Genomic DNA, 27,757 nt, shown 5'->3' with positions numbered 1-27,757 from the left:
AGTGTCGGTGAATTTTAGTGTGTCGGTGACGTTGGGAGTGTCGGTGAAGTTGGGAGTGTCGGTGACGTTGGGAGTGTCGGTGACGTTGGGAATGTCGGTGACGTTGGGAGTGTCGGTGACATTGGGAGTGTCGGTGAAGTTGGGAGTGTCGGTGAAGTTGGGAATGTCAGTGACGTTGGGAGTGTCGGTGACATTGGGCGTGTCGGTGACGTTGGGAGTGTCGGTGACGTTGGGAGTGTCGGTGAAATTGGGAGTGTCGGTGACGTTGGGAGTGTCGGTGAAGTTGGGAGTGTCGGTGAAGTTGGGAGTGTCGGTGAAGTTGGGAGTGTCGGTGACGTTGGGAGTATCGGTGACGTTGGGAGTGTCGGTGACGTTGGGAGTGTCGGTGAAGTTGGGAGTGTCGGTGAAGTTGGGAATGTCGGTGACATTGAGAGTGTCGGTGAAGTTGGGAGTGTCGGTGAAGTTGGGAGTGTCGGTGACGTTGGGAGTGTCGGTGACGTTGGGAGTGTCGGTGAAGTTGGGAGTGTCGGTGAAGTTGGGAATGTCGGTGAAGTTGGGAGTGTCGGTGACATTGGGAGTGTCGGTGATGTTGGGAGTGTCGGTGACGTTGGGAATGTCGGTGAAGTTGGGAGTGTCGGTGAAGTTGGGAGTGTCGGTGACGTTGGGAGTGTCGGTGAAGTTGGGAGTGTCGGTGACGGGAGCGTCGGTGAAGTTGGGAATGTCGGTGAAGTTGGGAATGTCGGTGACGTTGGGAGTGTTGGTGAAGTTGGGAGTGTCGGTGACATTGGGAGTGTCGGTGAAGTTGGGAGTGTCAGTGACGTTGGGAGTGTTGGTGAAGTTGGGAGTGTCGGTGACATTGGGAGTGTCGGTGAAGTTGGGAGTGTCGGTGACGTTGGGAGTGTCGGTGACGTTGGGAGTGTCGGTGAAATTGGGAGTGTCGGTGACGTTGGTAGTGTCGGTGAAGTTGGGAGTGTCGGTGAAGTTGGGAGTGTCGGTGAAGTTGGGAGTGTCGGTGACGTTGGGAGTGTCGGTGACGCTGGGATTGTCGGTGAAGTTGGGAGTGTCAGTGACGTTGGGAGTGTTGGTGAAGTTGGGAGTGTCGGTGAAATTGGGAGTGTCGGTGAAGTTGGGAGTGTCGGTGAAGTTGGGAATGTCGGTGAAGTTGGGAGTGTCGGTGACATTGGGAGTGTCGGTGATGTTGGGAGTGTCGGTGACGTTGGGAGTGTCGGTGAAGTTGGGAGTGTCGGTGAAGTTGGGAGTGTCGGTGACATTGGGAGTGTCGGTGACGGGGGTGTCGGTGAAGTTGGGAGTGTCGGTGACGTTGGGAGTGTCGGTGACGTTGGGAGTGTCGGTGACATTGGGAGTGTCGGTTATGTTGGGAGTGTCGGTGACGTTGAGAGTGTCGGTGACGTTGGGAGTGTCGGTGAAGTTGGGAGTGTCGGTGACGGGAGTGTCGGTGAAGTTGGGAGTGTCGGTGAAGTTGGGAGTGTCGGTGAAGTTAGGAGTGTCGGTGACATTGGGAGTGAAAGTGAAGTTGGGAGTGTCGGTGAATTTGAGTGTGTCGGTGACGTTGGGAGTGTCGGTGACGGGTGTGTCGGTGAAGTTGGGAGTGTCGGTGAGGTTGGGAGTGTCGGTGAAGTTGGGAGTGTTGGTGAAGTTGGGAGTGTCGGTGATGTTGGGAGTGTCGGTGACGTTGGGAGTGTCGGAGACATTGGGAGTGTCGGTGATGTTGGGAGTGTAGGTGACGTTGAGAGTGTCGGTGACGTTGGGAGTGTCGGTGAAGTTGGGAGTGTCGGATACGGGAGTGTCGGTGAAGTTGGGAGTGTCGGTGAAGTTGGGAGTGTCAGTGAAGTTAGGAGTGTCGGTGACATTGGGAGTGTAGGTGAAGTTGGGAGTGTCGGTGAATTTGAGTGTGTCGGTGAAGTTGGGAGTGTCGGTGAAGTTGGGAATGTCGGTGAAGTTGGGAGTGTCGGTGAGGTTGGGAGTGTCGGTGAAGTTGGGAGTGTTGGTGAAGTTGGGAGTGTCGGTGACGTTGGGAGTGTCGGTGACGTTTGGAGTGTCGGTGAGGTTGGGAGTGCCGGTGACGTTGGGAGTGTCGGTGACGTTGGGAGTATCGGTGACGTTGGGAGTGTCGGTGACGTTGGGAGTGTCGGTGACGTTGGGAGTGTCGGTGAAGTTGGGAGTGTCGGTGAAGTTGGGAGTGTCGGTGACGTTGGGAGTGTCGGTGATGTTGGGAGTGTCGGTGACGTTGGGAGTGTCGGTGACGTTGGGAGTGTCGGTGATGTTGGGAGTGTCGGTGAAGTTGGGAGTGTCGGTGACGTTGGGAGTGTCGGTGAAGTTGGGAGTGTCGGTGACGTTGGGAGTGTCGGTGACGTTGGGAGTGTCAGTGACGTTGGGAGTGTCGGTGAAATTGGGAGTGTCGGTGAAGTTGGGAGTGTCGGTGACGATGGGAGTGTCGGTGACATTGGGAGTGTCAGTGAAGTTGGGAGTGTCGGTGAATTTTAGTGTGTCGGTGACGTTGGGAGTGTCGGTGAAGTTGGGAGTGTCGGTGACGTTGGGAGTGTCGGTGACGTTGGGAATGTCGGTGACGTTGGGAGTGTCGGTGACATTGGGAGTGTCGGTGAAGTTGGGAGTGTCGGTGAAGTTGGGAATGTCAGTGACGTTGGGAGTGTCGGTGACATTGGGCGTGTCGGTGACGTTGGGAGTGTCGGTGACGTTGGGAGTGTCGGTGAAATTGGGAGTGTCGGTGAAGCTGGGAGTGTCGGTGAAGTTGGGAGTGTCGGTGAAGTTGGGAGTGTCGGTGAAGTTGGGAGTGTCGGTGACGTTGGGAGTGTCGGTGACGTTGGGAGTGTCGGTGAAGTTGGGAGTGTCGGTGAAGTTGGGAATGTCGGTGACATTGGGAGTGTCGGTGAAGTTGGGAGTGTCGGTGAAGTTGGGAGTGTCGGTGACGTTGGGAGTGTCGGTGACTTTGGGAGTGTCGGTGACGTTGGGAGTGTCGGTGAAGTTGGGAGTGTCGGTGAGGTTGGGAGTGTCGGTGAAGTTGGGAGTGTCGGTGAAGTTGGGAGTGTCGGTGACGTTGGGAGTGTCGGTGACGTTGGGAGTGTCGGTGACATTGGGAGTGTCGGTGATGTTGGGAGTGTCGGTGACGTTGAGAGTGTCGGTGACGTTGGGAGTGTCGGTGAAGTTGGGAGTGTCGGTGAAGTTGGGAGTGTCGGTGAAGTTGGGAGTGTCGGTGAAGTTAGGAGTGTCGGTGACATTGGGAGTGTAGGTGAAGTTGGGAGTGTCGGTGAATTTGAGTGTGTCGGTGACGTTGGGAGTGTCGGTGAAGTTGGGAATGTCGGTGAAGTTGGGAGTGTCGGTGACGTTGGGAGTGTCGGTGACGTTGGGAGTGTCGGTGAAGTTGGGAGTGTCGGTGAAGTTGGGAGTGTCGGTGACGTTGGGAGTGTCGGTGAGGTTGGGAGTGCCGGTGCCGTTGGGAGTGTCGGTGACGTTGGGAGTATCGGTGACGTTGGGAGTGTCGGTGACGTTGGGAGTGTCGGTGACGTTGGGAGTGTCGGTGAAGTTGGGAATGTCGGTGACATTGGGAGTGTCGGTGATGTTGGGAGTGTCGGTGAAGTTGGGAGTGTCGGTGACGTTGGGAGTGTCGGTGACGTTGGGAGTGTCGGTGAAGTTGGGAGTGTCGGTGACGTTGGGAGTGTCGGTGACGTTGGGAGTGTCGGTGAAGTTGGGAGTGTCGGTGACGTTGGGAGTGTCGGTGACGTTGGGAGTGTCGGTGACGTTGGGAGTGTCGGTGAAGTTGGGAGTGTCGGTGAAGTTGGGAGTGTCGGTGACGATGGGAGTGTCGGTGACATTGGGAGTGTCAGTGAATTTGGGAGTGTCGGTGAATTTTAGTGTGTCGGTGACGTTGGGAGTGTCGGTGAAGTTGGGAGTGTCGGTGACGTTGGGAGTGTCGGTGACGTTGGGAATGTCGGTGACGTTGGGAGTGTCGGTGACATTGGGAGTGTCGGTGAAGTTGGGAGTGTCGGTGAAGTTGGGAATGTCAGTGACATTGGGAGTGTCGGTGACATTGGGCGTGTCGGTGACGTTGGGAGTGTCGGTGACGTTGGGAGTGTCGGTGAAATTGGGAGTGTCGGTGAAGTTGGGAGTGTCGGTGAAGTTGGGAGTGTCGGTGAAGTTGGGAGTGTCGGTGACGTTGGGAGTGTCGGTGACGTTGGGAGTGTCGGTGACGTTGGGAGTGTCGGTGAAGTTGGGAGTGTCGGTGAAGTTGGGAATGTCGGTGACATTGGGAGTGTCGGTGAAGTTGGGAGTGTCGGTGAAGTTGGGAGTGTCGATGAAGTTGGGAGTGTTGGTGACGTTGGGAGTGTCGGTGACGTTGGGAGTGTCGGTGACGTTGGGAGTGTCGGTGAATTTGGGAATGTCGGTGAAGTTGGGAGTGTCGGTGACGTTGGGAGTGTCGGTGACGTTGGGAGTGTCGGTGAATTTGGGAGTGTCGGTGACGGGAGCGTCGGTGAAGTTGGGAATGTCGGTGAAGTTGGGAATGTCGGTGACGTTGGGAGTGTCGGTGAAGTTGGGAGTGTCGGTGACATTGGGAGTGTCGGTGAAGTTGGGAGTGTCAGTGACGTTGGGAGTGTTGGTGAAGTTGGGAGTGTCGGTGACGTTGGGAGTGTCGGTGAAGTTGGGAGTGTCGGTGACGTTGGGAGTGTCGGTGAAGTTGGGAGTGTCGGTGAAGTTGGGAGTGTCGGTGACGTTGGGAGTGTCGGTGACGTTGGGAGTGTCGGTGACGTTGGGAGTGCCGGTGCAGTTGGGAGTGTCGGTGACGTTGGGAGTGTCGGTGACGTTGGGAGTGTCGGTGAAGTTGGGAGTGTCGGTGACGTTGGGAGTGTCGGTGAAGTTGGGAGTGTCGGTGACGTTGGGAGTGTCGGTGACGTTGGGAGTGTCGGTGAAGTTGGGAGTGTCGGTGAAGTTGGGAATGTCGGTGACGTTGGGAGTGTCGGTGACGTTGGGAGTGTCGGTGACGTTGGGAGTGTCGGTGAAGTTGGGATTGTCGGTGACGTTGGGAGTGTCGGTGACATTGGGAGTGTCGGTGACGTTGAGAATGTCGGTGACGTTGGGAGTGTCGGTGAAGTTGGGAGTGTCGGTGAAGTTGGGAATGTCGGTGACGTTGGGAGTGCGGTGACGTTGGGAATGTCGGTGACGTTGGGAGTGTCGGTGACGTTGGGAGTGTCGGTGAAGTTGGGAGTGTCGGTGACGTTGGGAATGTCGGTGACGTTGGGAGTGTCGCTGAAGTTGGGAGTGTCGGTGACGGGAGTTTCGCTGACGTTGGGAATGTCGGTGACGTTGGGAGTGTCGGTGACGTTGGGAGTGTCGGTGACGTTGGGAGTGTCGGTGACGTTGGGAGTGTCGGTGATGTTGGGAGTGTCGGTGACGTTGGGAGTGTCGGTGAAGTTGGGAGTGTCGGTGACGTTGGGAGTGTCGGTGACGTTGGGAGTGTCGGTGAAGTTGGGAGTGTCGGTGACGTTGGGAGTGTCGGTGACGTTGGGAGTGTCGGTGACGTTGGGAGTGTCGGTGAAGTTGGGAGTGTCGGTGAAGTTGGGAGTGTCGGTGACGATGGGAGTGTCGGTGACATTGGGAGTGTCAGTGAAGTTGGGAGTGTCGGTGAATTTTAGTGTGTCGGTGACGTTGGGAGTGTCGGTGAAGTTGGGAGTGTCAGTGACGTTGGGAGTGTCGGTGAAGTTGGGAATGTCGGTGACGTTGGGAGTGTCGGTGACATTGGGAGTGTCGGTGAAGTTGGGAGTGTCGGTGAAGTTGGGAATGTCGGTGACGTTGGGAGTGTCGGTGACATTGGGCGTGTCGGTGACGTTGGGAGTGTCGGTGACGTTGGGAGTGTCGGTGAAATTGGGAGTGTCGGTGACGTTGGGAGTGTCGGTGAAGTTGGGAGTGTCGGTGAAGTTGGGAGTGTCGGTGAAGTTGGGAGTGTCGGTGACGTTGGGAGTGTCGGTGACGTTGGGAGTGTCGGTGAAGTTGGGAGTGTCGGTGAAGTTGGGAATGTCGGTGACATTGGGAGTGTCGGTGAAGTTGGGAGTGTCGGTGAAGTTGGGAGTGTCGGTGAAGTTGGGAATGTCGGTGAAGTTGGGAGTGTCGGTGACATTGGGAGTGTCGGTGATGTTGGGAGTGTCGGTGAAGTTGGGAGTGTCGGTGAAGTTGGGAGTGTCGGTGAAGTTGGGAGTGTCGGTGACGTTGGGAGTGTCGGTGACGGGGGTGTCGGTGAAGTTGGGTGTGTCGGTGAGGTTGGGAGTGTCGGTGAAGTTGGGAGTGTTGGTGAAGTTGGGAGTGTCGGTGACGTTGGGAGTGTCGGTGATGTTGGGAGTGTCGGTGATATTGGGAGTGTCGGTGATGTTGGGAGTGTCGGTGACGTTGAGAGTGTCGGTGACGTTGGGAGTGTCGGTGAAGTTGGGAGTGTCGGTGACGGGAGTGTCGGTGAAGTTGGGAGTGTCGGTGAAGTTGGGAGTGTCGGTGAAGTTAGGAGTGTCGGTGACATTGGGAGTGTAGGTGAAGTTGGGAGTGTCGGTGAATTTGAGTGTGTCGGTGACGTTGGGAGTGTCGGTGACGGGGGTGTCGGTGAAGTTGGGAGTGTCGGTGAGGTTGGGTGTGTCGGTGAAGTTGGGAGTGTTGGTGAAGTTGGGAGTGTCGGTGACGTTGGGAGTGTCGGTGAAGTTGGGAATGACGGTGAAGTTGGGAGTGTCGGTGATGTTGGGAGTGTCGGTGACGTTGGGAGTGTCGGTGACGTTGGGAGTGTCGGTGAAGTTGGGAGTGTCGGTGACGTTGGGAGTGTCGGTGACGTTGGGAGTGTCGGTGAGGTTGGGAGTGCCGGTGACGTTGGGAGTGTTGGTGATGTTGGGAGTATCGGTGACGTTGGGAGTGTCGGTGACGTTGGGAGTGTCGGTGACGTTGGGAGTGTCGGTGAAGTTGGGAGTGTCGGTGACGTTGGGAGTGTCGGTGACGTTGGGAGTGTCGGTGACGTTGGGAGAGTCGGTGACGTTGGGAGTGTCGGTGACGTTGGGAGTGTCGGTGAAGTTGGGAGTGTCGGTGACGTTGGGAGTGTCGGTGAAGTTGGGAGTGTCGGTGAAGTTGGGAATGTCGGTGACATTTGGAGTGTCGGTGAAGTTGGGAGTGTCGGTGAAGTTGGGAGTGTCAGTGAAGTTGGGAGTGTCGGTGACGTTGGGAGAGTCGGTGACGTTGGGAGTGTCGGTGACGTTGGGAGTGTCGGTGAAGTTGGGAGTGTCGGTGAAGTTGGGAATGTCGGTGAAGTTGGGAGTGTCGGTGACATTGGGAGTGTCGGTGAAGTTGGGAGTGTCGGTGAAGTTGGGAGTGTCGGTGACGTTGGGAGTGCCGGTGCAGTTGGGAGTGTCGGTGACGTTGGGAGTGTCGGTGACGTTGGGAGTGTCGGTGAAGTTGGGAGTGTCGGTGACGTTGGGAGTGTCGGTGAAGTTGGGAGTGTCGGTGACGTTGGGAGTGTCGGTGACGTTGGGAGTGTCGGTGAAGTTGGGAGTGTCGGTGAAGTTGGGAATGTCGGTGACGTTGGGAGTGTCGGTGACGTTGGGAGTGTCGGTGACGTTGGGAGTGTCGGTGAAGTTGGGAGTGTCGGTGACGTTGGGAGTGTCGGTGACGTTGAGAATGTCGGTGACGTTGGGAGTGTCGGTGAAGTTGGGAGTGTCGGTGAAGTTGGGAATGTCGGTGACGTTGGGAGTGCGGTGACGTTGGGAATGTCGGTGACGTTGGGAGTGTCGGTGACGTTGGGAGTGTCGGTGAAGTTGGGAGTGTCGGTGACGTTGGGAATGTCGGTGACTTTGGGAGTGTCGCTGAAGTTGGGAGTGTCGGTGACGGGAGTGTCGGTGACGTTGGGAATGTCGGTGACGTTGGGAGTGTCGGTGACGTTGGGAGTGTCGGTGACGTTGGGAGTGTCGGTGACGTTGGGAGTGTCGGTGATGTTGGGAGTGTCGGTGACGTTGGGAGTGTCGGTGAAGTTGGGAGTGTCGGTGACGTTGGGAGTGTCGGTGACGTTGGGAGTGTCGGTGAAGTTGGGAGTGTCGGTGACGTTGGGAGTGTCGGTGACGTTGGGAGTGTCGGTGACGTTGGGAGTGTCGGTGAAGTTGGGAGTGTCGGTGAAGTTGGGAGTGTCGGTGACGATGGGAGTATCGGTGACATTGGGAGTGTCAGTGAAGTTGGGAGTGTCGGTGAATTTTAGTGTGTCGGTGATGTTGGGAGTGTCGGTGAAGTTGGGAGTGTCAGTGACGTTGGGAGTGTCGATGAAGTTGGGAATGTCGGTGACGTTGGGAGTGTCGGTGACATTGGGAGGGTCGGTGAAGTTGGGAGTGTCGGTGAAGTAGGGAATGTCGGTGACGTTGGGAGTGTCGGTGACATTGGGCGTGTCGGTGACGTTGGGAGTGTCGGTGACGTTGGGAGTGTCGGTGAAATTGGGAGTGTCGGTGACGTTGGGAGTGTCGGTGAAGTTGGGAGTGTCGGTGAAGTTGGGAGTGTCGGTGAAGTTGGGAGTGTCGGTGACGTTGGGTGTGTCGGTGACGTTGGGAGTGTCGGTGAAGTTGGGAGTGTCGGTGAAGTTGGGAGTGTCGGTGAAGTTGGGAATGTCGGTGACATTGGGAGTGTCGGTGAAGTTGGGAGTGTCGGTGAAGTTGGGAGTGTCGGTGAAGTTGGGAATGTCGGTGAAGTTGGGAGTGTCGGTGACATTGGGAGTGTCGGTGATGTTGGGAGTGTCGGTGAAGTTGGGAGTGTCGGTGAAGTTGGGAGTGTCGGTGACGTTGGGAGTGTCGGTGACGGGGGTGTCGGTGAAGTTGGGTGTGTCGGTGAGGTTGGGAGTGTCGGTGAAGTTGGGAGTGTTGGTGAAGTTGGGAGTGTCGGTGACGTTGGGAGTGTCGGTGACGTTGGGAGTGTCGGTGACATTGGGAGTGTCGGTGATGTTGGGAGTGTCGGTGACGTTGAGAGTGTCGGTGACGTTGGGAGTGTCGGTGAAGTTGGGAGTGTCGGTGACGGGAGTGTCGGTGAAGTTGGGAGTGTCGGTGAAGTTGGGAGTGTCGGTGAAGTTAGGAGTGTCGGTGACATTGGGAGTGTAGGTGAAGTTGGGAGTGTCGGTGAATTTGAGTGTGTCGGTGACGTTGGGAGTGTCGGTGACGGGGGTGTCGGTGAAGTTGGGAGTGTCGGTGAGGTTGGGTGTGTCGGTGAAGTTGGGAGTGTTGGTGAAGTTGGGAGTGTCGGTGACGTTGGGAGTGTCGGTGAAGTTGGGAATGACGGTGAAGTTGGGAGTGTCGGTGATGTTGGGAGTGTCGGTGACGTTGGGAGTGTCGGTGACGTTGGGAGTGTCGGTGAAGTTGGGAATGTCGGTGACGTTGGGAGTGTCGGTGACGTTGGGAGTGTCGGTGAAGTTGGGAGTGTCGGTGACGTTGGGAGTGTCGGTGAAGTTGGGAGTGTCGGTGAAGTTGGGAATGTCGGTGACATTTGGAGTGTCGGTGAAGTTGGGAGTGTCGGTGAAGTTGGGAGTGTCAGTGAAGTTGGGAGTGTCGGTGACGTTGGGAGTGTCGGTGACGTTGGGAGTGTCGGTGACGTTGGGAGTGTCGGTGAAGTTGGGAGTGTCGGTGAAGTTGGGAATGTCGGTGAAGTTGGGAGTGTCGGTGACATTGGGAGTGTCGGTGAAGTTCGGAGTGTCGGTGAAGTTGGGAGTGTCGGTGACGTTGGGAGTGTCGGTGATGTTGGGAGTGTCGGTGACGTTGGGAGTGTCGGTGAAGTTGGGAGTATCGGTGAAGTTGGGAATGTCGGTGAAGTTGGGAGTGTCGGTGACATTGGGAGTGTCGGTGATGTTGGGAGTGTCGGTGACGTTGGGAATGTCGGTGAAGTTGGGAGTGTCGGTGACGTTGGGAGTGTCGGTGACGTTGGGAGTGTCGGTGAAGTTGGGAGTGTCGGTGACGGGAGCGTCGGTGAAGTTGGGAATGTCGGTGAAGTTGGGAATGTCGGTGACGTTGGGAGTGTCGGTGAAGTTGGGAGTGTCGGTGACATTGGGAGTGTCGGTGAAGTTGGGAGTGTCAGTGACGTTGGGAGTGTTGGTGAAGTTGGGAGTGTCGGTGACGTTGGGAGTGTCGGTGAAGTTGGGAGTGTCGGTGACGTTGGGAGTGTCGGTGAAGTTGGGAGTGTCGGTGAAGTTGGGAGTATCGGTGACGTTGGGAGTTTCGGTGACGTTGGGAGTGTCGGTGACGTTGGGAGTGTCGGTGACGTTGGGAGTGTCGGTGACGTTGGGAGTGCCGGTGCAGTTGGGAGTGTCGGTGACGTTGGGAGTGTCGGTGACGTTGGGAGTGTCGGTGAAGTTGGGAGTGTCGGTGAAGTTGGGAGTGTCGGTGACGTTGGGAGTGTTGGTGACGTTGGGAGTGTCGGTGAAGTTGGGAGTGTCGGTGGAGTTGGGAATGTCGGTGACGTTGGGAGTTTCGGTGACGTTGGGAGTGTCGGTGACGTTGGGAGTGTCGGTGAAGTTGGGAGTGTCGGTGACGTTGGGAGTGTCGGTGACGTTGGGAATGTCGGTGACGTTGGGAGTGTCGGTGAAGTTGGGAGTGTCGGTGAAGTTGGGAATGTCGGTGACGTTGGGAGTGCGGTGACGTTGGGAATGTCGGTGACGTTGGGAGTGTCGGTGACGTTGGGAGTGTCGGTGAAGTTGGGAGTGTCGGTGACGTTGGGAATGTCGGTGACGTTGGGAGTGTCGGTGCAGTTGGGAGTGTCGGTGACGGGAGTGTCGGTGACGTTGGGAATGTCGGTGACGTTGGGAGTGTCGGTGACGTTGGGAGTGTCGGTGACGTTGGGAGTGTCGGTGAAGTTGGGAATGTCGGTGAAGTTGGGAGTGTCGGTGAAGTTGGGAGTGTCGGTGAAGTTGGGAATGTCGGTGACGTTGGGAGTGTCGGTGAAGTTGGGAGTGTCGGTGACGGGAGTGTCGGTGACGTTGGGAATGTCGGTGACGTTGGGAGTGTCGGTGACGTTGGGAGTGTCGGTGACGTTGGGAGTGTCGGTGAAGTTGGGAGTGTCGGTGACATTGGGAGTGTCGGTGATGTTGGGAGTGTCGGTGAAGTTGGGAGTGTCGGTGAAGTTGGGAGTGTCGGTGACGTTGGGAGTGTCGGTGACGGGGGTGTCGGTGAAGTTGGGTGTGTCGGTGAGGTTGGGAGTGTCGGTGAAGTTGGGAGTGTTGGTGAAGTTGGGAGTGTCGGTGACGTTGGGAGTGTCGGTGACGTTGGGAGTGTCGGTGACATTGGGAGTGTCGGTGATGTTGGGAGTGTCGGTGACGTTGAGAGTGTCGGTGACGTTGGGAGTGTCGGTGAAGTTGGGAGTGTCGGTGACGGGAGTGTCGGTGAAGTTGGGAGTGTCGGTGAAGTTGGGAGTGTCGGTGAAGTTAGGAGTGTCGGTGACATTGGGAGTGTAGGTGAAGTTGGGAGTGTCGGTGAATTTGAGTGTGTCGGTGACGTTGGGAGTGTCGGTGACGGGGGTGTCGGTGAAGTTGGGAGTGTCGGTGAGGTTGGGTGTGTCGGTGAAGTTGGGAGTGTTGGTGAAGTTGGGAGTGTCGGTGACGTTGGGAGTGTCGGTGAAGTTGGGAATGACGGTGAAGTTGGGAGTGTCGGTGATGTTGGGAGTGTCGGTGACGTTGGGAGTGTCGGTGACGTTGGGAGTGTCGGTGAAGTTGGGAATGTCGGTGACGTTGGGAGTGTCGGTGACGTTGGGAGTGTCGGTGAAGTTGGGAGTGTCGGTGACGTTGGGAGTGTCGGTGAAGTTGGGAGTGTCGGTGAAGTTGGGAATGTCGGTGACATTTGGAGTGTCGGTGAAGTTGGGAGTGTCGGTGAAGTTGGGAGTGTCAGTGAAGTTGGGAGTGTCGGTGACGTTGGGAGTGTCGGTGACGTTGGGAGTGTCGGTGACGTTGGGAGTGTCGGTGAAGTTGGGAGTGTCGGTGAAGTTGGGAATGTCGGTGAAGTTGGGAGTGTCGGTGACATTGGGAGTGTCGGTGAAGTTCGGAGTGTCGGTGAAGTTGGGAGTGTCGGTGACGTTGGGAGTGTCGGTGATGTTGGGAGTGTCGGTGACGTTGGGAGTGTCGGTGAAGTTGGGAGTATCGGTGAAGTTGGGAATGTCGGTGAAGTTGGGAGTGTCGGTGACATTGGGAGTGTCGGTGATGTTGGGAGTGTCGGTGACGTTGGGAATGTCGGTGAAGTTGGGAGTGTCGGTGACGTTGGGAGTGTCGGTGACGTTGGGAGTGTCGGTGAAGTTGGGAGTGTCGGTGACGGGAGCGTCGGTGAAGTTGGGAATGTCGGTGAAGTTGGGAATATCGGTGACGTTGGGAGTGTCGGTGAAGTTGGGAGTGTCGGTGACATTGGGCGTGTCGGTGACGTTGGGAGTGTCGGTGACGTTGGGAGTGTCGGTGAAATTGGGAGTGTCGGTGACGTTGGGAGTGTCGGTGAAGTTGGGAGTGTCGGTGAAGTTGGGAGTGTCGGTGAAGTTGGGAGTGTCGGTGACGTTGGGTGTGTCGGTGACGTTGGGAGTGTCGGTGAAGTTGGGAGTGTCGGTGAAGTTGGGAGTGTCGGTGAAGTTGGGAATGTCGGTGACATTGGGAGTGTCGGTGAAGTTGGGAGTGTCGGTGAAGTTGGGAGTGTCGGTGAAGTTGGGAATGTCGGTGAAGTTGGGAGTGTCGGTGACATTGGGAGTGTCGGTGATGTTGGGAGTGTCGGTGAAGTTGGGAGTGTCGGTGAAGTTGGGAGTGTCGGTGACGTTGGGAGTGTCGGTGACGGGGGTGTCGGTGAAGTTGGGTGTGTCGGTGAGGTTGGGAGTGTCGGTGAAGTTGGGAGTGTTGGTGAAGTTGGGAGTGTCGGTGACGTTGGGAGTGTCGGTGACGTTGGGAGTGTCGGTGACATTGGGAGTGTCGGTGATGTTGGGAGTGTCGGTGACGTTGAGAGTGTCGGTGACGTTGGGAGTGTCGGTGAAGTTGGGAGTGTCGGTGACGGGAGTGTCGGTGAAGTTGGGAGTGTCGGTGAAGTTGGGAGTGTCGGTGAAGTTAGGAGTGTCGGTGACATTGGGAGTGTAGGTGAAGTTGGGAGTGTCGGTGAATTTGAGTGTGTCGGTGACGTTGGGAGTGTCGGTGACGGGGGTGTCGGTGAAGTTGGGAGTGTCGGTGAGGTTGGGTGTGTCGGTGAAGTTGGGAGTGTTGGTGAAGTTGGGAGTGTCGGTGACGTTGGGAGTGTCGGTGAAGTTGGGAATGACGGTGAAGTTGGGAGTGTCGGTGATGTTGGGAGTGTCGGTGACGTTGGGAGTGTCGGTGACGTTGGGAGTGTCGGTGAAGTTGGGAATGTCGGTGACGTTGGGAGTGTCGGTGACGTTGGGAGTGTCGGTGAAGTTGGGAGTGTCGGTGACGTTGGGAGTGTCGGTGAAGTTGGGAGTGTCGGTGAAGTTGGGAATGTCGGTGACATTTGGAGTGTCGGTGAAGTTGGGAGTGTCGGTGAAGTTGGGAGTGTCAGTGAAGTTGGGAGTGTCGGTGACGTTGGGAGTGTCGGTGACGTTGGGAGTGTCGGTGACGTTGGGAGTGTCGGTGAAGTTGGGAGTGTCGGTGAAGTTGGGAATGTCGGTGAAGTTGGGAGTGTCGGTGACATTGGGAGTGTCGGTGAAGTTCGGAGTGTCGGTGAAGTTGGGAGTGTCGGTGACGTTGGGAGTGTCGGTGATGTTGGGAGTGTCGGTGACGTTGGGAGTGTCGGTGAAGTTGGGAGTATCGGTGAAGTTGGGAATGTCGGTGAAGTTGGGAGTGTCGGTGACATTGGGAGTGTCGGTGATGTTGGGAGTGTCGGTGACGTTGGGAATGTCGGTGAAGTTGGGAGTGTCGGTGACGTTGGGAGTGTCGGTGACGTTGGGAGTGTCGGTGAAGTTGGGAGTGTCGGTGACGGGAGCGTCGGTGAAGTTGGGAATGTCGGTGAAGTTGGGAATGTCGGTGACGTTGGGAGTGTCGGTGAAGTTGGGAGTGTCGGTGACATTGGGAGTGTCGGTGAAGTTGGGAGTGTCAGTGACGTTGGGAGTGTTGGTGAAGTTGGGAGTGTCGGTGACGTTGGGAGTGTCGGTGAAGTTGGGAGTGTCGGTGACGTTGGGAGTGTCGGTGAAGTTGGGAGTGTCGGTGAAGTTGGGAGTGTCGGTGACGTTGGGAGTTTCGGTGACGTTGGGAGTGTCGGTGACGTTGGGAGTGTCGGTGACGTTGGGAGTGTCGGTGACGTTGGGAGTGCCGGTGCAGTTGGGAGTGTCGGTGACGTTGGGAGTGTCGGTGACGTTGGGAGTGTCGGTGAAGTTGGGAGTGTCGGTGAAGTTGGGAGTGTCGGTGACGTTGGGAGTGTTGGTGACGTTGGGAGTGTCGGTGAAGTTGGGAGTGTCGGTGGAGTTGGGAATGTCGGTGACGTTGGGAGTTTCGGTGACGTTGGGAGTGTCGGTGACGTTGGGAGTGTCGGTGAAGTTGGGAGTGTCGGTGACGTTGGGAGTGTCGGTGACGTTGGGAATGTCGGTGACGTTGGGAGTGTCGGTGAAGTTGGGAGTGTCGGTGAAGTTGGGAATGTCGGTGACGTTGGGAGTGCGGTGACGTTGGGAATGTCGGTGACGTTGGGAGTGTCGGTGACGTTGGGAGTGTCGGTGAAGTTGGGAGTGTCGGTGACGTTGGGAATGTCGGTGACGTTGGGAGTGTCGGTGCAGTTGGGAGTGTCGGTGACGGGAGTGTCGGTGACGTTGGGAATGTCGGTGACGTTGGGAGTGTCGGTGACGTTGGGAGTGTCGGTGACGTTGGGAGTGTCGGTGAAGTTGGGAATGTCGGTGAAGTTGGGAGTGTCGGTGAAGTTGGGAGTGTCGGTGAAGTTGGGAATGTCGGTGACGTTGGGAGTGTCGGTGAAGTTGGGAGTGTCGGTGACGGGAGTGTCGGTGACGTTGGGAATGTCGGTGACGTTGGGAGTGTCGGTGACGTTGGGAGTGTCGGTGACGTTGGGAGTGTCGGTGAAGTTGGGAGTGTCGGTGACATTGGGAGTGTCGGTGATGTTGGGAGTGTCGGTGAAGTTGGGAGTGTCGGTGAAGTTGGGAGTGTCGGTGACGTTGGGAGTGTCGGTGACGGGGGTGTCGGTGAAGTTGGGTGTGTCGGTGAGGTTGGGAGTGTCGGTGAAGTTGGGAGTGTTGGTGAAGTTGGGAGTGTCGGTGACGTTGGGAGTGTCGGTGACGTTGGGAGTGTCGGTGACATTGGGAGTGTCGGTGATGTTGGGAGTGTCGGTGACGTTGAGAGTGTCGGTGACGTTGGGAGTGTCGGTGAAGTTGGGAGTGTCGGTGACGGGAGTGTCGGTGAAGTTGGGAGTGTCGGTGAAGTTGGGAGTGTCGGTGAAGTTAGGAGTGTCGGTGACATTGGGAGTGTAGGTGAAGTTGGGAGTGTCGGTGAATTTGAGTGTGTCGGTGACGTTGGGAGTGTCGGTGACGGGGGTGTCGGTGAAGTTGGGAGTGTCGGTGAGGTTGGGTGTGTCGGTGAAGTTGGGAGTGTTGGTGAAGTTGGGAGTGTCGGTGACGTTGGGAGTGTCGGTGAAGTTGGGAATGACGGTGAAGTTGGGAGTGTCGGTGATGTTGGGAGTGTCGGTGACGTTGGGAGTGTCGGTGACGTTGGGAGTGTCGGTGAAGTTGGGAATGTCGGTGACGTTGGGAGTGTCGGTGACGTTGGGAGTGTCGGTGAAGTTGGGAGTGTCGGTGACGTTGGGAGTGTCGGTGAAGTTGGGAGTGTCGGTGAAGTTGGGAATGTCGGTGACATTTGGAGTGTCGGTGAAGTTGGGAGTGTCGGTGAAGTTGGGAGTGTCAGTGAAGTTGGGAGTGTCGGTGACGTTGGGAGTGTCGGTGACGTTGGGAGTGTCGGTGACGTTGGGAGTGTCGGTGAAGTTGGGAGTGTCGGTGAAGTTGGGAATGTCGGTGAAGTTGGGAGTGTCGGTGACATTGGGAGTGTCGGTGAAGTTCGGAGTGTCGGTGAAGTTGGGAGTGTCGGTGACGTTGGGAGTGTCGGTGATGTTGGGAGTGTCGGTGACGTTGGGAGTGTCGGTGAAGTTGGGAGTATCGGTGAAGTTGGGAATGTCGGTGAAGTTGGGAGTGTCGGTGACATTGGGAGTGTCGGTGATGTTGGGAGTGTCGGTGACGTTGGGAATGTCGGTGAAGTTGGGAGTGTCGGTGACGTTGGGAGTGTCGGTGACGTTGGGAGTGTCGGTGAAGTTGGGAGTGTCGGTGACGGGAGCGTCGGTGAAGTTGGGAATGTCGGTGAAGTTGGGAATGTCGGTGACGTTGGGAGTGTCGGTGAAGTTGGGAGTGTCGGTGACATTGGGAGTGTCGGTGAAGTTGGGAGTGTCAGTGACGTTGGGAGTGTTGGTGAAGTTGGGAGTGTCGGTGACGTTGGGAGTGTCGGTGAAGTTGGGAGTGTCGGTGACGTTGGGAGTGTCGGTGAAGTTGGGAGTGTCGGTGAAGTTGGGAGTGTCGGTGACGTTGGGAGTTTCGGTGACGTTGGGAGTGTCGGTGACGTTGGGAGTGTCGGTGACGTTGGGAGTGTCGGTGACGTTGGGAGTGCCGGTGCAGTTGGGAGTGTCGGTGACGTTGGGAGTGTCGGTGACGTTGGGAGTGTCGGTGAAGTTGGGAGTGTCGGTGAAGTTGGGAGTGTCGGTGACGTTGGGAGTGTTGGTGACGTTGGGAGTGTCGGTGAAGTTGGGAGTGTCGGTGGAGTTGGGAATGTCGGTGACGTTGGGAGTTTCGGTGACGTTGGGAGTGTCGGTGACGTTGGGAGTGTCGGTGAAGTTGGGAGTGTCGGTGACGTTGGGAGTGTCGGTGACGTTGGGAATGTCGGTGACGTTGGGAGTGTCGGTGAAGTTGGGAGTGTCGGTGAAGTTGGGAATGTCGGTGACGTTGGGAGTGCGGTGACGTTGGGAATGTCGGTGACGTTGGGAGTGTCGGTGACGTTGGGAGTGTCGGTGAAGTTGGGAGTGTCGGTGACGTTGGGAATGTCGGTGACGTTGGGAGTGTCGGTGCAGTTGGGAGTGTCGGTGACGGGAGTGTCGGTGACGTTGGGAATGTCGGTGACGTTGGGAGTGTCGGTGACGTTGGGAGTGTCGGTGACGTTGGGAGTGTCGGTGAAGTTGGGAATGTCGGTGAAGTTGGGAGTGTCGGTGAAGTTGGGAGTGTCGGTGAAGTTGGGAATGTCGGTGACGTTGGGAGTGTCGGTGAAGTTGGGACTGTCGGTGACGGGAGTGTCGGTGACGCTGGGAGTGTCGGTGACGTTGGGAATGTCGGTGAAGTTGGGAGTGTCGGTGAAGTTGGGAGTGTCGGTGAAGTTGGGAGTGTCGGTGACGTTGGGAGTGTCGGTGACGTTGGGAGTGTCGGTGATGTTGGGAGTGTCGGTGAAGTTGGGAGTGTCGGTGACGGGAGTGTTGGTGAAGTTGGGAGTGTCGGTGAAGTTGGGAGTGTCGGTGACGTTGGGAGTGTCGGTGAAGTTGGGAGTGTCGGTGACGTTGGGAGTGTCGGTGACGTTGGGAGTATCGGTGAAGTTGGGAATGTCGGTGACGTTGGGAGTGTCGGTGACGTTGGGAGTGTCGGTGATGTTGGGAGTGTCGGTGAAGCTGGGAATGTCGGTGACGTTGGGAGTGTCGGTGAAGTTGGGAGTGTCGGTGAAGTTGGGGGTGTCGGTGACTTTGGGAGAGTCGGTGACGTTGGGAGTGTCGGTGACGTTGGGAGTGTCGGTGACGTTGGGAGTGTCGGTGACGTTGGGAGTGTCGGTGACGATGGGAATGTCGGTGAAGTTGGGAGTGTCGGTGACGGGAGTGTTGGTGAAGTTAGGAGTGTCGGTGACATTGGGAGTGTAGGTGAAGTTGGGAGTGTCGGTGAATTTGAGTGTGTCGGTGACGTTGGGAGTGTCGGTGAAGTTGGGAATGTCGGTGAAGTTGGGAGTGTCGGTGACGTTGGGAGTGTCGGTGACGTTGGGAGTGTCGGTGACGTTGGGAGTTTCGGTGAAGTTGGGAGTGTCGGTGACGTTGGGAGTGTCGGTGAGGTTGGGAGTGCCGGTGACGTTGGGAGTGTTGGTGACGTTGGGAGTGTCGGTGAAGTTGGGAGTGTCGGTGAAGTTGGGAGTGTCGGTGACGTTGGGAGTGTCGGTGAAGTTGGGAGTGTCGGTGACGTTGGGAGTGTCGGTGAAGTTGGGAGTGTCGGTGACGTTGGGAGCGTCGGTGAAGTTGGGAGTGTCGGTGATGTTGGGAGTGTCGGTGACGTTGGGAGTGTCGGTGAAGTTGGGAGTTTCGGTGACGTTGGGAGTGTCGGTGACGTTGGGAATGTCGGTGATGTTGGGAGTGTCGGTGACGTTGGGAGTGTCGGTGACGTTGGGAGTGTCGGTGACGTTGGGAGTGTCGGTGAAGTTGGGAGTGTCGGTGACGTTGGGAGTGTCGGTGACGTTGGGAGTGTCGGTGAAGTTGGGAGTGTCGGTGACGTTGGGAGTGTCGGTGACGTTGGGAGTGTCGGTGACGTTGGGAGTGTCGGTGACGTTGGGAGTGTCGGTGAAGTTGGGAGTGTCGGTGAAGTTGGGAGTGTCGGTGACGATGGGAGTGTCGGTGACATTGGGAGTGTCAGTGAAGTTGGGAGTGTCGGTGAATTTTAGTGTGTCGGTGACGTTGGGAGTGTCGGTGAAGTTGGGAGTGTCGGTGATGTTGGGAGTGTCGGTGAAGTTGGGAATGTCGGTGTAGTTGGGAGTGTCGGTGACGTTGGGAGTGTCGGTGAAGTTGGGAGTGTCGGTGAAGTTGCGAATGTCGGTGAAGTTGGGAGTGTCGGTAACGTTGGGAGTGTCGGTGACGTTGGGAGTGTCGGTGAAGTTGGGAGTTTCGGTGACGTTGGGAGTGTCGGTGAAGTTGGGAGTGTCGGTGACGTTGGGAGTGTCGGTGACGTTGGGAATGTCGGTGACGGGGGTGTCGGTGAAGTTGGGAGTGTCGGTGAGGTTGGGTGTGTCGGTGAAGTTGGGAGTGTTGGTGAAGTTGGGAGTGTCGGTGATGTTCGGAGTGTCGGTGAAGTTGGGAATGACGGTGAAGTTGGGAGTGTCGGTGATGTTGGGAGTGTCAGTGACGTTGGGAGTGTCGGTGACGTTGGGAGTGTCGGTGAAGTTGGGAGTGTCGGTGACGTTGGGAGTGTCGGTGACATTGGGAGTGTCGGTGAGGTTGGGAGTGCCGGTGACGTTGGGAGTGTTGGTGACGTTGGGAGTGTCGGTGACGTTGGGAGTGTCGGTGACGTTGGGAGTGTCGGTGAAGTTGGGAGTGTCGGTGACGTTGGGAGTGTCGGTGACGTTGGGAGTGTCGGTGACGTTGGGAGAGTCGGTGACGTTGGGAGTGTCGGTGACGTTGGGAGTGTCGGTGAAGTTGGGAGTGTCGGTGACGTTGGGAGTGTCGGTGAAGTTGGGAGTGTCGGTGAAGTTGGGAATGTCGGTGACATTTGGAGTGTCGGTGAAGTTGGAATGTCGGTGAAGTTGGGAGTGTCAGTGAAGTTGGGAGTGTCGGTGACGTTGGGAGTGTCGGTGACGTTGGGAGTGTCGGTGACGTTGGGAGTGTCGGTGAAGTTGGGAGTGTCGGTGAAGTTGGGAATGTCGGTGAAGTTGGGAGTGTCGGTGACATTGGGAGTGTCGGTGAAGTTCGGAGTGTCGGTGAAGTTGGGAGTGTCGGTGACGTTGGGAGTGTCGGTGACGTTGGGAGTGTCGGTGACGTTGGGAGTGTCGGTGAAGTTGGGAGTGTCGGTGAAGTTGGGAATGTCGGTGAAGTTGGGAGTGTCGGTGACATTGGGAGTGTCGGTGATGTTGGGAGTGTCGGTGACGTTGGGAATGTCGGTGAAGTTGGGAGTGTCGGTGACGTTGGGAGTGTCGGTGACGTTGGGAGTGTCGGTGAAGTTGGGAGTGTCGGTGACGGGAGCGTCGGTGAAGTTGGGAATGTCGGTGAAGTTGGGAATGTCGGTGACGTTGGGAGTGTCGGTGAAGTTGGGAGTGTCGGTGACATTGGGAGTGTCGGTGAAGTTGGGAGTGTCAGTGACGTTGGGAGTGTTGGTGAAGTTGGGAGTGTCGGTGACGTTGGGAGTGTCGGTGAAGTTGGGAGTGTCGGTGACGTTGGGAGTGTCGGTGAAGTTGGGAGTGTCGGTGAAGTTGGGAGTGTCGGTGACGTTGGGAGTTTCGGTGACGTTGGGAGTGTCGGTGACGTTGGGAGTGTCGGTGACGTTGGGAGTGTCGGTGACGTTGGGAGTGCCGGTGCAGTTGGGAGTGTCGGTGACGTTGGGAGTGTCGGTGACGTTGGGAGTGTCGGTGAAGTTGGGAGTGTTGGTGAAGTTGGGAGTGTCGGTGACGTTGGGAGTGTCGGTGACGTTGGGAGTGTCGGTGAAGTTGGGAGTGTCGGTGAAGTTGGGAATGTCGGTGACGTTGGGAGTTTCGGTGACGTTGGGAGTGTCGGTGACGTTGGGAGTGTCGGTGAAGTTGGGAGTGTCGGTGACGTTGGGAGTGTCGGTGACGTTGGGAGTTTCGGTGACGTTGGGAGTGTCGGTGAAGTTGGGAGTGTCGGTGAAGTTGGGAATGTCGGTGACGTTGGGAGTTTCGGTGACATTGGGAGTGTCGGTGATGTTGGGAGTGTCGGTGACGTTGGGAATGTCGGTGAAGTTGGGAGTGTCGGTGACGTTGGGAGTGTCGGTGACGTTGGGAGTGTCGGTGAAGTTGGGAGTGTCGGTGACGGGAGCGTCGGTGAAGTTGGGAATGTCGGTGAAGTTGGGAATGTCGGTGACGTTGGGAGTGTCGGTGAAGTTGGGAGTGTCGGTGACATTGGGAGTGTCGGTGAAGTTGGGAGTGTCAGTGACGTTGGGAGTGTTGGTGAAGTTGGGAGTGTCGGTGACGTTGGGAGTGTCGGTGAAGTTGGGAGTGTCGGTGACGTTGGGAGTGTCGGTGACGTTGGGAGTGTCGGTGAAGTTGGGAGTGTCGGTGAAGTTGGGAGTGTCGGTGACGTTGGGAGTGTCGGTGACGTTGGGAGTGTCGGTGAAGTTGGGAGTGTCGGTGGAGTTGGGAATGTCGGTGACGTTGGGAGTTTCGGTGACGTTGGGAGTGTCGGTGACGTTGGGAGTGTCGGTGAAGTTGGGAGTGTCGGTGACGTTGGGAGTGTCGGTGACGTTGGGAATGTCGGTGACGTTGGGAGTGTCGGTGAAGTTGGGAGTGTCGGTGAAGTTGGGAATGTCGGTGACGTTGGGAGTGCGGTGACGTTGGGAATGTCGGTGACGTTGGGAGTGTCGGTGACGTTGGGAGTGTCGGTGAAGTTGGGAGTGTCGGTGACGTTGGGAATGTCGGTGACGTTGGGAGTGTCGGTGCAGTTGGGAGTGTCGGTGACGGGAGTGTCGGTGACGTTGGGAATGTCGGTGACGTTGGGAGTGTCGGTGACGTTGGGAGTGTCGGTGACGTTGGGAGTGTCGGTGAAGTTGGGAATGTCGGTGAAGTTGGGAGTGTCGGTGAAGTTGGGAGTGTCGGTGAAGTTGGGAATGTCGGTGACGTTGGGAGTGTCGGTGAAGTTGGGACTGTCGGTGACGGGAGTGTCGGTGACGCTGGGAGTGTCGGTGACGTTGGGAATGTCGGTGAAGTTGGGAGTGTCGGTGAAGTTGGGAGTGTCGGTGAAGTTGGGAGTGTCGGTGAAGTTGGGAGTGTCGGTGACGTTGGGAGTGTCGGTGATGTTGGGAGTGTCGGTGAAGTTGGGAGTGTCGGTGACGTTGGGAGAGTCGGTGACGTTGGGAGTGTCGGTGACGTTGGGAGTGTCGGTGACGTTGGGAGTGTCGGTGACGTTGGGAGTGTCGGTGATGTTGGGAGTGTCGGTGAAGTTGGGAGTGTCGGTGACGGGAGTGTTGGTGAAGTTGGGAGTGTCGGTGAAGTTGGGAGTGTCGGTGACGTTGGGAGTGTCGGTGAAGTTGGGAGTGTCGGTGACGTTGGGAGTGTCGGTGACGTTGGGAGTGTCGGTGAAGTTGGGAATGTCGGTGACGTTGGGAGTGTCGGTGACGTTGGGAGTGTCGGTGATGTTGGGAGTGTCGGTGAAGTTGGGAATGTCGGTGACGTTGGGAGTGTCGGTGAAGTTGGGAGTGTCGGTGAAGTTGGGGGTGTCGGTGACTTTGGGAGAGTCGGTGACGTTGGGAGTGTCGGTGACGTTGGGAGTGTCGGTGACGTTGGGAGTGTCGGTGACGTTGGGAGTGTCGGTGACGATGGGAATGTCGGTGAAGTTGGGAGTGTCGGTGACGGGAGTGTTGGTGAAGTTAGGAGTGTCGGTGACATTGGGAGTGTAGGTGAAGTTGGGAGTGTCGGTGAATTTGAGTGTGTCGGTGACGTTGGGAGTGTCGGTGAAGTTGGGAATGTCGGTGAAGTTGGGAGTGTCGGTGACGTTGGGAGTGTCGGTGACGTTGGGAGTGTTGGTGACGTTGGGAGTTTCGGTGAAGTTGGGAGTGTCGGTGACGTTGGGAGTGTCGGTGAGGTTGGGAGTGCCGGTGACGTTGGGAGTGTTGGTGACGTTGGGAGTGTCGGTGAAGTTGGGAGTGTCGGTGAAGTTGGGAGTGTCGGTGACGTAGGGAGTGTCGGTGAAGTTGGGAGTGTCGGTGACGTTGGGAGTGTCGGTGAAGTTGGGAGTGTCGGTGACGTTGGGAGTGTCGGTGAAGTTGGGAGTGTCGGTGACGTTGGGAGTGTCGGTGACGTTGGGAGTGTCGGTGAAGTTGGGAGTTTCGGTGACGTTGGGAGTGTCGGTGACGTTGGGAATGTCGGTGATGTTGGGAGTGTCGGTGACGTTGGGAGTGTCGGTGACGTTGGGAGTGTCGGTGAAGTTGGGAGTGTCGGTGACGTTGGGAGTGTCGGTGACGTTGGGAGTGTCGGTGAAGTTGGGAGTGTCGGTGACGTTGGGAGTGTCGGTGACGTTGGGAGTGTCGGTGACGTTGGGAGTGTCGGTGACGTTGGGAGTGTCGGTGAAGTTGGGAGTGTCGGTGAAGTTGGGAGTGTCGGTGACGATGGGAGTGTCGGTGACATTGGGAGTGTCAGTGAAGTTGGGAGTGTCGGTGAATTTTAGTGTGTCGGTGACGTTGGGAGTGTCGGTGAAGTTGGGAGTGTCGGTGATGTTGGGAGTGTCGGTGAAGTTGGGAATGTCGGTGTAGTTGGGAGTGTCGGTGACGTTGGGAGTGTCGGTGAAGTTGGGAGTGTCGGTGAAGTTGCGAATGTCGGTGAAGTTGGGAGTGTCGGTAACGTTGGGAGTGTCGGTGAAGTTGGGAGTTTCGGTGACGTTGGGAGTGTCGGTGAAGTTGGGAGTGTCGGTGACGTTGGGAGTGTCGGTGACGTTGGGAATGTCGGTGACGGGGGTGTCGGTGAAGTTGGGAGTGTCGGTGAGGTTGGGTGTGTCGGTGAAGTTGGGAGTGTTGGTGAAGTTGGGAGTGTCGGTGATGTTCGGAGTGTCGGTGAAGTTGGGAATGACGGTGAAGTTGGGAGTGTCGGTGATGTTGGGAGTGTCGGTGACGTTGGGAGTGTCGGTGACGTTGGGAGTGTCGGTGAAGTTGGGAGTGTCGGTGACGTTGGGAGTGTCGGTGACATTGGGAGTGTCGGTGAGGTTGGGAGTGCCGGTGACGTTGGGAGTGTTGGTGACGTTGGGAGTGTCGGTGACGTTGGGAGTGTCGGTGACGTTGGGAGTGTCGGTGAAGTTGGGAGTGTCGGTGACGTTGGGAGTGTCGGTGACGTTGGGAGTGTCGGTGACGTTGGGAGAGTCGGTGACGTTGGGAGTGTCGGTGACGTTGGGAGTGTCGGTGAAGTTGGGAGTGTCGGTGACGTTGGGAGTGTCGGTGAAGTTGGGAGTGTCGGTGAAGTTGGGAATGTCGGTGACATTTGGAGTGTCGGTGAAGTTGGAATGTCGGTGAAGTTGGGAGTGTCAGTGAAGTTGGGAGTGTCGGTGACGTTGGGAGTGTCGGTGACGTTGGGAGTGTCGGTGACGTTGGGAGTGTCGGTGAAGTTGGGAGTGTCGGTGAAGTTGGGAATGTCGGTGAAGTTGGGAGTGTCGGTGACATTGGGAGTGTCGGTGAAGTTCGGAGTGTCGGTGAAGTTGGGAGTGTCGGTGACGTTGGGAGTGTCGGTGACGTTGGGAGTGTCGGTGACGTTGGGAGTGTCGGTGAAGTTGGGAGTGTCGGTGAAGTTGGGAATGTCGGTGAAGTTGGGAGTGTCGGTGACATTGGGAGTGTCGGTGATGTTGGGAGTGTCGGTGACGTTGGGAATGTCGGTGAAGTTGGGAGTGTCGGTGACGTTGGGAGTGTCGGTGACGTTGGGAGTGTCGGTGAAGTTGGGAGTGTCGGTGACGGGAGCGTCGGTGAAGTTGGGAATGTCGGTGAAGTTGGGAATGTCGGTGACGTTGGGAGTGTCGGTGAAGTTGGGAGTGTCGGTGACATTGGGAGTGTCGGTGAAGTTGGGAGTGTCAGTGACGTTGGGAGTGTTGGTGAAGTTGGGAGTGTCGGTGACGTTGGGAGTGTCGGTGAAGTTGGGAGTGTCGGTGAAGTTGGGAGTGTCGGTGAAGTTGGGAGTGTCGGTGAAGTTGGGAGTGTCGGTGACGTTGGGAGTTTCGGTGACGTTGGGAGTGTCGGTGACGTTGGGAGTGTCGGTGACGTTGGGAGTGTCGGTGACGTTGGGAGTGCCGGTGCAGTTGGGAGTGTCGGTGACGTTGGGAGTGTCGGTGACGTTGGGAGTGTCGGTGAAGTTGGGAGTGTCGGTGAAGTTGGGAGTGTCGGTGACGTTGGGAGTGTCGGTGACGTTGGGAGTGTCGGTGAAGTTGGGAGTGTCGGTGAAGTTGGGAATGTCGGTGACGTTGGGAGTTTCGGTGACGTTGGGAGTGTCGGTGACGTTGGGAGTGTCGGTGAAGTTGGGAGTGTCGGTGACGTTGGGAGTGTCGGTGACGTTGGGAGTTTCGGTGACGTTGGGAGTGTCGGTGAAGTTGGGAGTGTCGGTGAAGTTGGGAATGTCGGTGACGTTGGGAGTTTCGGTGACGTTGGGAGTGTCGGTGACGTTGGGAATGTCGGTGACGTTGGGAGTGTTGGTGAAGTTGGGAGTGTCGGTGACGTTGGGAATGTCGGTGACGTTGGGAGTTTCGGTGACGTTGGGAGTGTCGGTGACGTTGGGAGTGTCGGTGAAGTTGGGAGTGTCGGTGACGTTGGGAGTGCGGTGACGTTGGGAATGTCGGTGACGTTGGGAGTGTCGGTGACGTTGGGAGTGTCGGTGAAGTTGGGAGTGTCGGTGACGTTGGGAATGTCGGTGACGTTGGGAGTGTCGGTGAAGTTGGGAGTGTCGGTGACGGGAGTGTCGGTGACGTTGGGAATGTCGGTGACGTTGGGAGTGTCGGTGACGTTGGGAGTGTCGGTGACGTTGGGAGTGTCGGTGAAGTTGGGAATGTCGGTGAAGTTGGGAGTGTCGGTGAAGTTGGGAGTGTCGGTGAAGTTGGGAATGTCGGTGACGTTGGGAGTGTCGGTGAAGTTGGGACTGTCCGTGACGGGAGTGTCGGTGACGCTGGGAGTGTCGGTGACGTTGGGAATGTCGGTGAAGTTGGGAGTGTCGGTGAAGTTGGGAGTGTCGGTGAAGTTGGGAGTGTCGGTGACGTTGGGAGTGTCGGTGACGTTGGGAGTGTCGGTGATGTTGGGAGTGTCGGTGAAGTTGGGAGTGTCGGTGACGTTGGGAGAGTCGGTGACGTTGGGAGTGTCGGTGACATTGGGAGTGTCGGTGACGTTGGGAGTGTCGGTGACGTTGGGAGTGTCGGTGATGTTGGGAGTGTCGGTGAAGTTGGGAGTGTCGGTGACGGGAGTGTTGGTGAAGTTGGGAGTGTCGGTGAAGTTGGGAGTGTCGGTGACGTTGGGAGTGTCGGTGAAGTTGGGAGTGTCGGTGACGTTGGGAGTGTCGGTGACGTTGGGAGTGTCGGTGAAGTTGGGAATGTCGGTGACGTTGGGAGTGTCGGTGACGTTGGGAGTGTCGTTGATGTTGGGAGTGTCGGTGAAGTTGGGAATGTCGGTGAAGTTGGGAATGTCGGTGAAGATGGGAATGTAGGTGAAGTTGGGAGTGTCGGTGAAGTTGGGAATGTCGGTGACGTTGGGAGTGTCGGTGAAGTTGGGAGTTTCGGTGACGTTGGGAGTGTCGGTGACGTTGGGAGTGTCGGTGACGTTGGGAGTGTCGGTGAAGTTGGGAGTGTCGGTGACGTTGGGAGTGTCGGTGAAGTTGGGAGTGTCGGTGATGTTGGGAATGTTGGTGAAGTTGGGAGTGTCGGTGACGTTGGGAGTGTCGGTGACGTTGGGAATGTCGGTGAAGGTGGGAGTGTCGGTGAAGTTGGGAGTGTCGGTGACGGGAGTGTCGGTGAAGTTGGGAGTGTCGGTGAAGTTGGGAGTGTCGGTGAGGTTGGGAGTGTCGGTGACGTTGGGAATGTCGGTGAAGTTGGGAGTGTCGGTGAAGTTGGGAGTGTCGGTGACATTGGGAGTGTCGGTGAATTTGGGAGTGTCGGTGACGTTGGGAGTGTCGGTGAAGTTGGGAGTGTCGGTGAAGTTGGGAGTGTCGGTGAAGTTGGGAGTGTCGGTGACGTTGGGAGTGTCGGTGAAGTTGGGAGTTTCGGTGACGTTGGGAGTGTCGGTGACGTTGGGAGTGTCGGTGAAGTTGGGAGTGTCGGTGAGGTTGGGAATGTCGGTGAAGTTGGGAGTGTCGGTGACGTTGGGAGTGTCGGTGAAGTTGGGAGTGTCGGTGAAGTTGGGAATGTCGGTGAAGTTGGGAGTGTCGGTGACGTTCGGAGTGTCGGTGACGTTGGAAGTGTCGGTGAAGTTGGGAGTTTCGGTGATGTTGGGAGGGTCGGTGAAGTTGGGAGTGTCGGTGACGTTGGGAGTGTCGGTGACGTTGGGAGTGTCGGTGAAGTTGGGAGTGTCGGTGAAGTTGGGGGTGTCGGTGACTTTGGGAGAGTCGGTGACGTTGGGAGTGTCGGTGACGTTGGGAGTGTCGGTGACGTTGGGAGTGTCGGTGAAGTTGGGAGTGTCGGTGACGTTGGGAGTGTCGGTGAAGTTGGGAGTGTCGGTGACGTTGGGAGTGTCGGTGACGTTGGGAGTGTCGGTGAAGTTGGGAGTTTCGGTGACGTTGGGAGTGTCGGTGACGTTGGGAATGTCGGTGATGTTGGGAGTGTCGGTGACGTTGGGAGTGTCGGTGACGTTGGGAGTGTCGGTGACGTTGGGAGTGTCGGTGAAGTTGGGAGTGTCGGTGACGTTGGGAGTGTCGGTGACGTTGGGAGTGTCGGTGAAGTTGGGAGTGTCGGTGACGTTGGGAGTGTCGGTGACGTTGGGAGTGTCGGTGACGTTGGGAGTGTCGGTGACGTTGGGAGTGTCGGTGAAGTTGGGAGTGTCGGTGAAGTTGGGAGTGTCGGTGACGATGGGAGTGTCGGTGACATTGGGAGTGTCAGTGAAGTTGGGAGTGTCGGTGAATTTTAGTGTGTCGGTGAAGTTGGGAGTGTCGGTGAAGTTGGGAGTGTCGGTGATGTTGGGAGTGTCGGTGAAGTTGGGAATGTCAGTGTAGTTGGGAGTGTCGGTGACGTTGGGAGTGTCGGTGAAGTTGGGAGTGTCGGTGAAGTTGCGAATGTCGGTGAAGTTGGGAGTGTCGGTAACGTTGGGAGTGTCGGTGACGTTGGGAGTGTCGGTG

This window comes from Somniosus microcephalus, chromosome 4 (genome assembly GCF_052327205.1).
Source record: "Somniosus microcephalus isolate GS21.2 chromosome 4, FLI_Smic_1.0, whole genome shotgun sequence".
NCBI classification, from domain to species: Eukaryota; Metazoa; Chordata; class Chondrichthyes; order Squaliformes; family Somniosidae; genus Somniosus; species Somniosus microcephalus.
Note: the sequence above shows the minus strand (reverse complement) of the source record.